Genomic DNA, 13,528 nt, shown 5'->3' on the forward strand with positions numbered 1-13,528 from the left:
CGCACCTGCGTGCCACAAGTGGTACCGGACTTGAGGATATTTTTTGGCAGCCTACGCAGCATCCCTACATATATGCCTATTCCCTGCTGACAAGAGGTAACAACCTCGAAACACATGTCCAGGGATGGCCAACGTGACAGTGATTTTTTGCTCAAGACACTGGCAGAGGCGCACCCGCTGATGCTTACTTCATGGACCACAGTGCTTTGGGGCAACACGCTGATAGGACTTGCAGTGTGCGACCAATTGGACTTTCTTTTGTATTCAAGCTCCCTTGAGCTGGTGGGGCTGACGAGCCCGGGTTACGCACCTGCCTGCCACGAGTGGTACCGTACCTGAGGATATTTTTTGGCAGCCTACGCAGCACCCCTACATATATGCCTATACCCTGCTGACGAGAGGTAACAACCTCGAAACACGTGTCCAGGGATGGCCAACGCGACAGTGATTTTTTGCTCAAGACCGTGGCAGAGGCGCACCCGCTGATGCTTACTTCATGGACCACAATGCTTTGGGGCAACACGCTGATAGGACAAGCAGTGTACAACCAATTGGACTTTCTTTTGTATTCAAGCTCCCTTGAGCTGGTGGGGCTGACGAGCCCGGGTTACGCACCTGCGTGCCACGAGTGGTACCGGACCTGAGGATATTTTTTGGCAGCCTACGCAGCACGCCTACATATATGCCTATTCCCTGCTGACGAGAGGTAACAACCTCGAAACACGTGTCCAGGGATGGCCAACGCGACAGTGATTTTTTGCTCAAGACCCTGGCAGAGGCGCACCCGCTGATGCTTACTTCATGGACCATAATGCTTTGGGGCAACACACTGATAGGACAAGCAGTGTGCGATCAATTGGACTTTCTTTTGTATTCAAGCTCCCTTGAGCTGGTGGGGCTGACGAGCCCGGGTTACGCACCTGCGTGCCACGAGTGGTGCCGGACCTGAGGATATTTTTTGGCAGCCTACGCAGCACCCCTACATATATGCCTATTCCCTGCTGACGAGAGGTAACAACCTCGAAACACATGTCCAGGGATGGCCAACGCGACCGTGATTTTTTGCTCAAGACACTGGCAGAGGCGCCCCCGCTGATGCTTACTTCATGGACTACAATGCTTTGGGGCAACACGCTGATTGGACAAGCAGTGTGCGACCAATTGGACTTTCTTTTGTATTCAAGCTCCCTTGAGCTGGTGGGGCTGACGAGCCCGGGTTACGCACCTGCGTGCCACGAGTGGTACCGGACCTGAGGATATTTTTTGGCAGCCTACGCAGCACCCCTACATATATGCCTATTCCCTGCTGACGAGAGGTAACAACCTCGAAACACGTGTCCAGGGATGGCAAACGCGACAGTGAGTTTTTGCTAAAGACCCTGGCAGAGGCGCACCCGCTGATGCTTACTTCATGGACCACAATGCTTTGGGGCAACACGCTGATAGGACAAGCAGTGTGCGACCGATTGGACTTTCTTTTGTATTCAAGCTCCCTTGAGCTGGTGGGGCTGACGAGCCCGGGTTACACACCTGCGTGCCACGAGTGGTACCGGACCTGAGGATATTTTTTGGCATCCTATGCAGCACCCCTACATATATGCCTATTCCCTGCTGACGAGAGGTAACAACCTCGAAACACGTGTCCAGGGATCGCCAACGCGACAGTGATTTTTTGATCAAGACCCTGGCAGAGGCGCACCCGCTGATGCTTACTTCATGGACCACAATGCTTTGGGGCAACACGCTGATAGGACAAGCAGTGTGCGACCAATTGGACTTTCTTTTGTATTCAAGCTCCCTTGAGCTGGTGGGGCTGACGAGCCCGGGTTACGCACCTGCGTGCCACGAGTGGTACCGGACCTGAGGATATTTTTTGGCAGCCTACGCAGCACCCCTACATATATGCCTATTCCCTGCTGACGAGAGGTAACAACCTCGAAACACGTGTCCAGGGATGGCCAACGCGACAGTGATTTTTTGCTCAACACCCTGGCAGATGCGCACCCGCTGATGCTTACTTCTTGGACCACAGTTTTTTGGGGCAACACGCTGATAGGACAAGCAGTGTGCGACCAATTGGACTTTCTTTTGTATTCAAGCTCCCTTGAGCTGGTGGGGCTGACGAGCCCGGGTTACGCACCTGCGTGCCACGAGTGGTACCGGATCTGAGGATATTTTTTGGCAGCCTACGCAGCACCCCTACATATATGCCTATTCCCTGCTGACAAGAGGTAACAACCTCGAAACACGTGTCCAGGGATGGCCAACGCGACAGTGATTTTTTGCTCAAGACCCTGGCAGAGGCGCACCCGCTGATGCTTACTTCATGGACCACAATGCTTTGGGGCAACACGCTGATAGGACAAGCAGTGTGCGACCAATTGGACTTTCTTTTGTATTCAAGCTCCCTTGAGCTGGTGGGGCTGACGAGCCCGGGTTACGCACCTGCGTGCCACGAGTGGTACCGGACCTGAGGATATTTTTTGGCAGCCTATGCAGCACCCCTACATATATGCCTATTCCCTGCTGACGAGAGGTAACAACCTCGAAACACGTGTCCAGGGATGGTCAACGCGACAGTGATTTTTTGCTCAAGACCCTGGCAGAGGCGCACCCGCTGATGCTTACATCATGGACCACAATGCTTTGGGGCAACACGCTGATAGGACAAGCAGTGTGCGACCAATTGGACTTTCTTTTGTATTCGAGCTCCCTTGAGCTGGTGCGGCTGACGAGCCCGGGTTACGCACCTGCGTGCCACGAGTGGTACCGGACCTGAGGATATTTTTTGGCAGCCTACGCAGCACCCCTACATATATGCCTATTCCCTGCTGACGAGAGGTAACAACCTCGAAACACGTGTCCAGGGATGGCCAACGCGACAGTGATTTTTTGCTCAAGACCCTGGCAGAGGCGCACCCGCTGATGCTAACTTGATGAACCACAATGCTTTGGGGCAACAGGTTGATAGGACAAGCAGTGTGCGACCAATTGGACTTTCTTTTGTATTCAAGCTCCCTGGAGCTGGTGGGGCTGACGAGCCCAGGTTACGCACCTGCGTGCCACGAGTGGTACCGGACCTGAGAATATTTTTTGGCAGCCTACGCAGCACCCCTACATATATGCCTATTCCCTGTTGACGAGAGGTAACAACCTCGAAACACGTGTCCAGGGATGGTCAACGCAACAGTGATTTTTTGCTCAAGACCCTGGCAGAGGCGCACCCGCTGATGCTTACATCATGGACCACAATGCTTTGGGGCAACACGCTGATAGGACAAGCAGTGTGCGACCAATTGGACTTTCTTTTGTATTCGAGCTCCCTTGAGCTGGTGCGGCTGACGAGCCCGGGTTACGCACCTGCGTGCCACGAGTGGTAACGGACCTGAGGATATTTTTTGGCAGCCTACGCAGCACCCCTACATATATGCCTATTCCCTGCTGACGAGAGGTAACAACCTCGAAACACATGTCCAGGGATGGCCAACGCGACAGTGATTTTTTGCTCAAGACCCTGGCAGAGGCGCACCCGCTGATGCTTACTGCATGCACCACAGTGCTTTGGGGCAACACGCTGATAGGACTTGCAGTGTGCGACCAATTGGACTTTCTTTTGTATTCAAGCTCCCTTGAGCTGGTGGGGCTGACGAGCCCGGGTTACGCACCTGCCTGCCACGAGTGGTACCGGACCTGAGGATATTTTTTGGCAGCCTACGCAGCACCCCTACATATATGCCTATTCCCTGCTGACGAGAGGTAACAACCTCGAAACACGTGTCCAGGGATGGCCAACGCGACAGTGATTTTTTGCTCAAGACACTGGCAGAGGCGCACCCGCTGATGCTTACTGCATGGACCACAGTGCTTTGGGGCAACACGCTGATAGGACTTGCAGTGTGCGACCAATTAGACTTTCTTTTGTATTCAAGCTCCCTTGAGCTGGTGGGGCTGACGAGCCCGGGTTACGCACCTGCCTGCCACGAGTGGTACCGGACCTGAGGATATTTTTTGGCAGCCTACGCAGCACCCCTACATATATGCCTATTCCCTGCTGACGAGAGGTAACAACCTCGAAACACGTGTCCAGGGATGGCCAACGCGACAGTGATTTTTTGCTCAAGACACTGGCAGAGGCGCACCCACTGATGCTTACTTCATGGACCAAAATGCTTTGGGGCAACACGCTGATAGGACAAGCAGTGTGCGACCAATTGGACTTTCTTTTGTATTCAAGCTCCGTTGAGCTGGTGGGGCTGACGAGCCCGGGTTACGCACCTGCGTGCCACGAGTGGTACCGGACCTGAGGATATTTTTTGGCAGCCTACGCAGCACGCCTACATATATGCCTATTCCCTGCTGACGAGAGGTAACAACCTCGAAACACGTGTCCAGGGATGGCCAACGCGACAGTGATTTTTTGCTCAAGACCCTGGCAGAGGCGCACCCGCTGATGCTTACTTCATGGACCACAATGCTTTGGGGCAACATGTTGATAGGACAAGCAGTGTGCGACCAATTGGACTTTCTTTTGTATTCAAGCTCCCTGGAGCTGGTGGGGCTGACGAGCCCGGGTTACGCACCTGCGTGCCACGAGTGGTACCGGACCTGAGGATATTTTTTGGCAGCCTACGCAGCACCCCTACATATATGCCTATTCCCTGCTGACGAGAGGTAACAACCTCGAAACACGTGTCCAGGGATGGTCAACGCGACAGTGATTTTTTGCTCAAGACCCTGGCAGAGGCGCACCCGCTGATGCTTACATCATGGACCACAGTGCTTTGGGGCAACACGCTGATAGGACAAGCAGTGTGCGACCAATTGGACTTTCTTTTGTATTCAAGCTCCCTTGAGCTGGTGGGGCTAACGAGCCCGGGTTACGCACCTGCATGCCACGAGTGGTACCGGACCTGAGGATATTTTTTGGCAGCCTACGCAGCACGCCTACATATATGCCTATTCCCTGCTGACGAGAGGTAACAACCTCGAAACACGTGTCCAGGGATGGCCAACGCGACAGTGATTTTTTGCTCAAGACCCTGGCAGAGGCGCACCCGCTGATGTGTACTTCATGGACCGCAATGCTTTGGGGCAACACGCTGATAGGACAAGCAATGTGCGACCAATTGGACTTTCTTTTGAATTCAAGCTCCCTTGAGCTGGTGGGGCTGACGAGCCCGGGTTACGCACCTGCGTGCCACGAGTGGTACCGGACCTGAGGATATTTTTTGCCAGCCTACGCAGCACCCCTACATATATGCCTATTCCCTGCTGACGAGAGGTAACAACCTCGAAACACGTGTCAAGGGATGGCCTACGTGACAGTGATTTTTTGCTCAAGACCCTGGCAGAGGCGCACCCGCTGATGCTTGCTTTGGGGCAACACACTGATAGGACAAGCAGTGTGTGACCAATTGGACTTTCTTTTGTATTCAAGCTCCCTTGAGCTGGTGGGGCTGACGAGCCCGGGTTACGCACCTGCGTGCCACGAGTGGTACCGGACCTGAGGATATTTTTTGGCAGCCTACGCAGCACCCCTACATATATGCCTATTCCCTGCTGACGAGAGGTAACAACCTCGAAACACGTGTCCAGGGATGGCCAACGCGACAGTGATTTTTTGCTCAAGACCCTGGCAGAGGTGCACCCGCTGATGCTTACTTCATGGACCACAATGCTTTGGGGCAACACGCTGATAGGACAAGCAGTGTGCGACCAATTGGACTTTCTTTTGTATTCAAGCTCCCTTGAGCTGGTGCGGCTGACGAGCCCGGGTTACCCACCTGCGTGCCACGAGTGGTACCGGACCTGAGGATATTTTTTGGCAGCCTACGCAGCACCCCTACATATATGCCTATTCCCTGCTGACGAGTTGTAACAACCTCGAAACACGTGTCCAGGGATGGCCACGCAACAGTGATTTTTTGCTCAAGACCCTGGCAGAGGCGCACCCGCTGATGCTTACTTCATGGACCACAATGCTTTGGGGCAACACGCTGATAGGACAAGCAGTGTGCGACCAATTGGACTTTCTTTTGTATTCAAGCTCCCTTGAGCTGGTGGGGCTGACGAGCCCGGGTTACGCACCTGCGTGCCACGAGTGGTACCGGACCTGAGGATATTTTTTGGCAGCCTACGCAGCACCCCTACATATATGCCTATTCCCTGCTGACGAGAGGTAACAACCTCGAAACACATGTCCAGGGATGGCCAACGCGACAGTGATTTTTTGCTCAAGACCCTGGCAGAGGCGCACCCGCTGATGCTTACTGCATGGACCACAGTGCTTTGGGGCAACACGCTGATAGGACTTGCAGTGTGCGACCAATTGGACTTTCTTTTGTATTCAAGCTCCCTTGAGCTGGTGGGGCTGACGAGCCCGGGTTACGCACCTGCCTGCCACGAGTGGTACCGGACCTGAGGATATTTTTTGGCAGCCTACGCAGCACCCCTACATATATGCCTATTCCCTGCTGACGAGAGGTAACAACCTCGAAACACGTGTCCAGGGATGGCCAACGCGACAGTGATTTTTTGCTCAAGACACTGGCAGAGGCGCACCCACTGATGCTTACTTCATGGACCAAAATGCTTTGGGGCAACACGCTGATAGGACAAGCAGTGTGCGACCAATTGGACTTTCTTTTGTATTCAAGCTCCCTTGAGCTGGTGGGGCTGACGAGCCCGGGTTACGCACCTGCGTGCCACGAGTGGTACTGGACCTGAGGATATTTTTTGGCAGCCTACGCAGCACGCCTACATATATGCCTATTCCCTGCTGACGAGAGGTAACAACCTCGAAACACGTGTCCAGGGATGGCCAACGCGACAGTGATTTTTTGCTCAAGACCCTGGCAGAGGCGCACCCGCTGATGCTTACTTCATGGACCACAATGCTTTGGGGCAACACGCTGATAGGACAAGCAGTGTGCGACCAATTGGCCTTTCTTTTGTATTCAAGTTCCCTTGAGCTGGTGGGGCTGACGAGCCCGGGTTATGCACCTGCGTGCCACGAGTGGTACCGGACCTGAGGATATTTTTTGGCAGCCTACTCAGCACCCCTACATATATGCCTAATCCCTGCTGACGAGAGGTAACAACCTCGAAACACGTGTCCAGGGATGGCCAACGCGACAGTGATTTTTTGCTCAAGACCCTGGCAGAGGCGCTTCCGCTGATGCTTACTTCATGGACCACAATGCTTTGGGGCAACACGCTGATAGGACAAGCAGTGTGCAACCAATTGGACTTTCTTTTGTATTCAAGCTCCCTTGAGCTGGTGGGGCTGACGAGCCCGGGTTACACACCTGCGTGCCACGAGTGGTACCGGACCTGAGGATATTTTTTGCCAGCCTACGCAGCACCCCTACATATATGCCTATTCCCTGCTGACGAGAGGTAACAACCTCGAAACACGTGTCCAGGGATGGCCAACACGACAGTGATTTTTTGCTCCAGACCCTGGCAGAGGCGCACCCGCTGATGCTTACTTCATGGACCACAATGCTTTGGGGCAACACGCTGATAGGACAAGCAGTGTGCAACCAATTGGACTTTCTTTTGTATTCAAGCTCCCTTGAGCTGGTGGGGCTGACGAGCCCGGGTTACACACCTGCGTGCCACGAGTGGTACCGGACCTGAGGATATTTTTTGGCAGCCTACGCAGCACCCCTACATATATGCCTATTCCCTGCTGACGAGAGGTAACAACCTCGAAACACGTGTCCAGGGATGGTCAACGCGACAGTGATTTTTTGCTCAAGACCCTGGCAGAGGCGCACCCGCTGATGCTTACATCATGGACCACAGTGCTTTGGGGCAACACGCTGATAGGACAAGCAGTGTGCGACCAATTGGACTTTCTTTTGTATTCAAGCTCCCTTGAGCTGGTGGGGCTAACGAGCCCGGGTTACGCACCTGCATGCCACGAGTGGTACCGGACCTGAGGATATTTTTTGGCAGCCTACGCAGCACGCCTACATATATGCCTATTCCCTGCTGACGAGAGGTAACAACCTCGAAACACGTGTCCAGGGATTGCCAACGCGACAGTGATTTTTTGCTCAAGACCCTGGCAGAGGCGCACCCGCTGATGTGTACTTCATGGACCGCAATGCTTTGGGGCAACACGCTGATAGGACAAGCAATGTGCGACCAATTGGACTTTCTTTTGAATTCAAGCTCCCTTTAGCTGGTGGGGCTGACGAGCCCGGGTTACGCACCTGCGTGCCACGAGTGGTACCGGACCTGAGGATATTTTTTGCCAGGCTACGCAGCACCCCTACATATATCCCTATTCCCTGCTGACGAGAGGTAACAACCTCGAAACACGTGTCAAGGGATGGCCTACGTGACAGTGATTTTTTGCTCAAGACCCTGGCAGAGGCGCACCCGCTGATGCTTGCTTTGGGGCAACACACTGATAGGACAAGCAGTGTGTGACCAATTGGACTTTCTTTTGTATTCAAGCTCCCTTGAGCTGGTGGGGCTGACGAGCCCGGGTTACGCACCTGCGTGCCACGAGTGGTACCGGACCTGAGGATATTTTTTGGCAGCCTACGCAGCACCCCTACATATATGCCTATTCCCTGCTGACGAGAGGTAACAACCTCGAAACACGTGTCCAGGGATGGCCAACGCGACAGTGATTTTTTGCTCAAGACCCTGGCAGAGGTGCACCCGCTGATGCTTACTTCATGGACCAGAATGCTTTGGGGCAACACGCTGATAGGACAAGCAGTGTGCGACCAATTGGACTTTCTTTTGTATTCAAGCTCCCTTGAGCTGGTGCGGCTGACGAGCCCGGGTTACCCACCTGCGTGCCACGAGTGGTACCGGACCTGAGGATATTTTTTGGCAGCCTACGCAGCACCCCTACATATATGCCTATTCCCTGCTGACGAGAGGTAACAACCTCGAAACACGTGTCCAGGGATGGCCAACGCGACTGTGATTTTTTGCTCAAGACCCTGGCAGAGGCGCACCCGCTGATGCTTACTTCATGGACCACAGTGCTTTGGGGCAACACGCTGATAGGACAAGCAGTTACCGACCAATTGGACTTTCTTTTGTATTCAAGCTCCCTTGAGCTGGTGGGGCTGACGAGCCCGGGTTACGCACCTGCGTGCCACGAGTGGTACCGGACCTGAGGATATTTTTTGGCAGCCTACGCAGCACCCCTACATATATGCCTATTTCCTGCTGACGAGTTGTAACAACCTCGAAACACGTGTCCAGGGATGGCCACGCGACAGTGATTTTTTGCTCAAGACCCTGGCAGAGGTGCACCCGCTGATGCTTACTTCATGGACCACAATGCTTTGGGGCAACACGCTGATAGGACAAGCAGTGTGCGACCAATTGGACTTTCTTTTGTATTCAAGCTCCCTTGAGCTGGTGGGGCTGACGAGCCCGGGTTACGCACCTGCGTGCCACGAGTGGTACCGGACCTGAGGATATTTTTTGGCAGCCTAAGCAGCACCCCTACATATATGCCTATTCCCTGCTGACGAGAGGTAACAACCTCGAAACACGTGTCCAGGGATGGCCAACACGACAGTCATTTTTTGCTCAAGACCCTGGCAGAGGCGCACCCGCTGATGCTTACTTGATGAACCACAATGCTTTGGGGCAACATGTTGACAAGACAAGCAGTGTGCGACCAATTGGACTTTCTTTTGTATTCAAGCTCCCTTGAGCTGGTGGGGCTGACGAGCACGGGTTACGCACCTGCGTGCCACGAGTGGTACCGGACTTGAGGATATTTTTTGGCAGCCTACGCAGCACCCCTACATATATGCCTATTCCCTGCTGACGAGAGGTAACAATCTCAAAACACGTGTCCAGGGATGGCCAACACGACAGTCATTTTTTGCTCAAGACCCTGGCAGAGGCGCACCCGCTGATGCTTACTTGATGAACCACAATGCTTTGGGGCAACATGTTGATAAGACAAGCAGTGTGCGACCAATTGGACTTTCTTTTGTATTCAAGCTCCCTTGAGCTGGTGGGGCTGACGAGCCCGGGTTACGCACCTGCGTGCCACGAGTGGTACCGGACTTGAGGATATTTTTTGGCAGCCTACGCAGCATCCCTACATATATGCCTATTCCCTGCTGACGAGAGGTAACAACCTCGAAACACATGTCCAGGGATGGCCAACGCGACAGTGATTTTTTGCTCAAGACCCTGGCAGAGGCGCACCCGCTGATGCTTACTTCATGGACCACAGTGCTTTGGGGCAACACGCTGATAGGACAAGCAGTTAGCGACCAATTGGACTTTCTTTTGTATTCAAGCTCCCTTGAGCTGGTGGGGCTGACGAGCCCGGGTTACGCACCTGCGTGCCACGAGTGGTACCGGACCTGAGGATATTTTTTGGCAGCCTACGCAGCACCCCTACATATATGCCTATTTCCTGCTGACGAGTTGTAACAACCTCGAAACACGTGTCCAGGGATGGCCACGCGACAGTGATTTTTTGCTCAAGACCCTGGCAGAGGTGCACCCGCTGATGCTTACTTCATGGACCACAATGCTTTGGGGCAACACGCTGATAGGACAAGCAGTGTGCGACCAATTGGACTTTCTTTTGTATTCAAGCTCCCTTGAGCTGGTGGGGCTGACGAGCCCGGGTTACGCACCTGCGTGCCACGAGTGGTACCGGACCTGAGGATATTTTTTGGCAGCCTAAGCAGCACCCCTACATATATGCCTATTCCCTGCTGACGAGAGGTAACAACCTCGAAACACGTGTCCAGGGATGGCCAACACGACAGTCATTTTTTGCTCAAGACCCTGGCAGAGGCGCACCCGCTGATGCTTACTTGATGAACCACAATGCTTTGGGGCAACATGTTGATAAGACAAGCAGTGTGCGACCAATTGGACTTTCTTTTGTATTCAAGCTCCCTTGAGCTGGTGGGGCTGACGAGCCCGGGTTACGCACCTGCGTGCCACGAGTGGTACCGGACTTGAGGATATTTTTTGGCAGCCTACGCAGCACCCCTACATATATGCCTATTCCCTGCTGACGAGAGGTAACAACCTCGAAACACGTGTCCAGGGATGGCCAAGACGACAGTAATTTTTTGCTCAAGACCCTGGCAGAGGCGCACCCGCTGATGCTTACTTGATCAACCACAATGCTTTGGGGCAACATGTTGATAAGACAAGCAGTGTGCGACCAATTGGACTTTCTTTTGTATTCAAGCTCCCTTGAGCTGGTGGGGCTGACGAGCCCGGGTTACGCACCTGCGTGCCACGAGTGGTACCGGACTTGAGGATATTTTTTGGCAGCCTACGCAGCATCCCTACATATATGCCTATTCCCTGCTGACGAGAGGTAACAACCTCGAAACACATGTCCAGGGATGGCCAACGCGACAGTGATTTTTTGCTCAAGACCCTGGCAGAGGCGCACCCGCTGATGCTTACTTCATGGACCACAGTGCTTTGGGGCAACACGCTGATAGGACTTGCAGTGTGTGACCAATTGGACTTTCTTTTGTATTCAAGCTCCCTTGAGCTGGTGGGGCTGACGAGCCCGGGTTACGCACCTGCCTGCCACGAGTGGTACCGGACCTGAGGATATTTTTTGGCAGCCTACGCAGCACCCCTACATATATGCCTATTCCCTGCTGACGAGAGGTAACAACCTCGAAACACGTGTCCAGGGATGGCCAACGCGACAGTGATTTTTTGCTCAAGACCCTGGCAGAGGCGCACCCGCTGATGCTTACTTCATGGACCACAATGCTTTGGGGCAACACGCTGATAGGACAAGCAGTGTGCAACCAATTGGACTTTCTTTTGTATTCAAGCTCCCTTGAGCTGGTGGGGCTGACGAGCCCGGGTTACGCACCTGCGTGCCACGAGTGGTACCGGACCTGAGGATATTTTTTGGCAGCCTACGCAGCACGCCTACAAATATGCCTATTCCCTGCTGACGAGAGGTAACAACCTCGAAACACGTGTCCAGGGATGGCCAACGCGACAGTGATTTTTTGCTCAAGACCCTGGCAGAGGCGCACCCGCTGATGCTTACTTCATGGACCACAATGCTTTGGGGCAACACACTGATAGGACAAGCAGTGTGCGATCAATTGGACTTTCTTTTGTATTCAAGCTCCCTTGAGCTGGTGGGGCTGACGAGCCCGGGTTACGCACCTGCGTGCCACGAGTGGTGCCGGACCTGAGGATATTTTTTGGCAGCCTACGCAGCACCCCTACATATATGCCTATTCCCTGCTGACGAGAGGTAACAACCTCGAAACACATGTCCAGGGATGGCCAACGCGACCGTGATTTTTTGCTCAAGACACTGGCAGAGGCGCACCCGCTGATGCTTACTTCATGGACCACAATGCTTTGGGGCAACACGCTGATAGGACAAGCAGTGTGCGACCAAGTGGACTTTCTTTTGTATTCAAGCTCCCTTGAGCTGGTGGGGCTGACGAGCCCGGGTTACGCACCTGCGTGCCACGAGTGGTGCCGGACCTGAGGATATTTTTTGGCAGCCTACGCAGCACCCCTACATATATGCCTATTTCCTGCTGACGAGAGGCAACAACCTCGAAACACGTGTCCAGGGATGGCAAACGCGACAGTGAGTTTTTGCTCAAGACCCTGGCAGAGGCGCACCCGCTGATGCTTACTTCATGGACCACAATGCTTTGGGGCAACACGCTGATAGGACAAGCAGTGTGCGACCAATTGGACTTTCTTTTGTATTCAAGCTCCCTTGAGCTGGTGGGGCTGACGAGCCCGGGTTACACACCTGCGTGCCACGAGTGGTACCGGACCTGAGGATATTTTTTGGCATCCTACGCAGCACCCCTACATATATGCCTATTCCCTGCTGACGAGAGGTAACAACCTCGAAACACGTGTCCAGGGATGGCCAACGCGACAGTGATTTTTTGCTCAAGACCCTGGCAGAGGCGCACCCGCTGATGCTTACTTCATGGACCACAATGCTTTGGGGCAACACGCTGATAGGACAAGCAGTGTGCGACCAATTGGACTTTCTTTTGTATTCAAGCTCCCTTGAGCTGGTGGGGCTGACGAGCCCGGGTTACGCACCTGCGTGCCACGAGTGGTACCGGACCTGAGGATATTTTTTGGCAGCCTACGCAGCACCCCTACATATATGCCTATTCCCTGCTGACGAGAGGTAACAACCTCGAAACACGTGTCCAGGGATGGCCAACGCGACAGTGATTTTTTGCTCAACACCCTGGCAGATGCGCACCCGCTGATGCTTACTTCTTGGACCACAGTTTTTTGGGGCAACACGCTGATAGGACAAGCAGTGTGCGACCAATTGGACTTTCTTTTGTATTCAAGCTCCCTTGAGCTGGTGGGGCTGACGAGCCCGGGTTACGCACCTGCCTTCCACGAGTGGTACCGGATCTGAGGATATTTTTTGGCAGCCTACGCAGCACCCCTACATATATGCCTATTCCCTGCTGACAAGAGGTAACAACCTCGAAACACGTGTCCAGGGATGGCCAACGCGACAGTGATT

The sequence above is a fragment of the Lissotriton helveticus genome, chromosome 3_1, assembly GCF_964261635.1.
Source record: "Lissotriton helveticus chromosome 3_1, aLisHel1.1, whole genome shotgun sequence".
NCBI lineage: Eukaryota > Metazoa > Chordata > Amphibia > Caudata > Salamandridae > Lissotriton > Lissotriton helveticus.